Below are 2,513 nucleotides of genomic sequence, written 5' to 3'. Positions count from 1 at the left end.
CCCTTCTTTCTTAGACATTCACTCATCTCCCAACCAAAGGGTAAGTCCCATAATAGGTTCCTTTTAACATCCTATTCATCCTATTACTGAGACACCCATCGGTTTCTCTGGGTATGTATTCTCCTTGTAGCAGGCCAGGCACGGTGACTCATACCAGTAGTTCCAGCACTTTAGGCGACCGAGGTGGGCGGATCACTTAAGGTCAGGAGCTGGAGACCAGCCTGGCCAACATGATGAAACCCCGTTTCTACTAAAAATACAAAAATTAACCCAGTGTCATGGTAGGCACCTGTAATCCCAGCTACTAGGGAGGCTGAGGCAAGAGAATTGCTTGAACCTGGAAGGAGGAGGTTGCAGTGAGCCGAGGTCCTGCCATTGCACTCCAGGCTGGGTGACAAAGTGAGACTCCATTTAAAAAAAAAAAAAGAAAACAGAAAAAACAAAGTTGTAGCAAATCTAATTAATTACGAGTGTGTTTCTAGAGGTCTTTGCCTGTAATTATTGTCTAGAGTTTTTTTCTATTTTACTTAAATCATCTGGTATATTGGCATAAAGTTCTTCAAAGTATTTTCTTACTATTATTTTAGTATCTGTAAAATGTACAACCATATCACCTTTTTCATTTCTGATATTGATAATTTGTGTCTTCTCTTTATTTCCTTATCAGTTTTACTAATGGTTCATCAAGTTTATTGATCTTCTCAAAGACCAGTAGGTTTTGGGTTTATTGATCTCAATTGTTTTTGTTTTCTGTATCACTGAATTATGCTAAGATTATTACTTCTGTGATTCTGCATACTTTAGCTTGAATTTCTATTCTTTTTCTAGTTCTTATGATAAAATGTGAACTTATTGATTTTAGATCCTTTTTTTCTTTTCTAATATTTGGCTTTTAGTGCTAAAAATTTCCCTCTCAAGTACTGCTTTACTTGCATTCCATACATTTTTGTATGTTGTGTTTTCACTTTAAAACACTTCCTAATTTCTCTTTAGATATCCTCTCTGAGTCATAGGCTATTTAAAATACGTTATTTAGTTTCCAAATAATTGGGAATTTTTCAAATATCTTTCTATTACTGATTTCTAATTTAATTCCATTGTGCTCAGAAAATGTATTTTGTGTAATTTGAACCATTTCAAACTCGGTTACTTCTGTGCCCCAGAATATGAACTATCCTGTTAAATGCTTTCTGTAATGTTGAAAAAAAATGCATGATCTGCTGTCGTTGGTTGACAGTATTGCGCCATCTTATATGTTTCTATTGATTTTATATCTACTTTTTCTATCAACTGTTGACAGAGAAGTTTAAAAATCCACTATAATTAGGAACGTGTTCAAGTCTTCTTGCAGTTCTATCAGTGTCTGCTTTATGTATATTGAAAGTTTGTTAGTAGGTGCATAAATGTTTAGGATTGTTATGTCCACTTAATGAGTTGATCACTTTATGATTCCAAAATGACCTAATTTTATCACTGCTAATATTCTTTGCTCTTAAATATACTTCCTCTAATGTATTAATAATTACTCTTGCTTTTTTCACTGGTGTTTTCAAGTTACATCTTTTTTTCTATTCTTTTCCTTTTAACCAATTTGTCTTTACAGTTAAAGTTCATTTCTTATATGGCATATATAACTGTGTCATTTGTATCTTGTTCTTCTTAACCTGGCTTTTTATTGGAATGTTTACATCATGTACCTTTAATGTGATTATTGGTATGGTAAAGTTTAATTCTATCTTCTTGCTATTTGTTTTCTTTTTTCTTTCTTTTTGTGTGTTTTTTAAATGTGGTTTTTTGTTTGTTTGTTTGTTTTGTTTTGTTTTTTTGTCCTGACCATGGCGAGCACAGCTATTTGTTTTCTATTTGTTACAAGTATTATTTTCCTCTTGTTCTTCTTTTGGATTGAATATTTTATGATTAAATTTTATCTACTTTTTTGCTTGTTAGCTGTATGCTTTGTTATTTTAGTGACTGCTTTAGGATATATATCTTTAAATTATCACTTTACCTATGAGTAATATTATACCACTTCATGTATAGTATAAGCATTTTATAATAATATACATCCATTTCTTATCTACATGTATATTGCGATAATGTACATCTATTTCTTGTCTACATTCAGTACAATAATATACATTCATTTCTTAAATCATATGGGTAAGATATTTGCTGACTTAATACATACAGCACAAAAGACTAGAGAAATTCGGCCGGGCGCGGTGGCTCAAGCCTGTAATCCCAGCACTTCGGGAGGCCGAGACGGGCGGATCACGAGGTCAGGAGATCGAGACCATCCTGGCTAATACGGTGAAACCCTGTCTCTACTTAAAATACAAAAAACTAGCCGGGCGACGAGGCGGGCGCCTGTAGTGCCAGCTACTCCGGAGGCTGAGGCAGGAGAACGGCGTAAATCCGGGAGGCGGAGCTTGCAGTGAGCTGAGATCCGGCCACTGCACCCCAGCCTGGGTGGCAGAGCAAGACTCCGTCTCAAAAAAAAAAAAAAAAAAAAA

The sequence above is a fragment of the Rhinopithecus bieti genome, unplaced genomic scaffold (assembly GCF_001698545.2).
Source record: "Rhinopithecus bieti isolate Rb0 unplaced genomic scaffold, ASM169854v2 scaffold_49381, whole genome shotgun sequence".
Lineage (NCBI taxonomy): Eukaryota > Metazoa > Chordata > Mammalia > Primates > Cercopithecidae > Rhinopithecus > Rhinopithecus bieti.
This window is presented reverse-complemented; position numbering follows the sequence as displayed.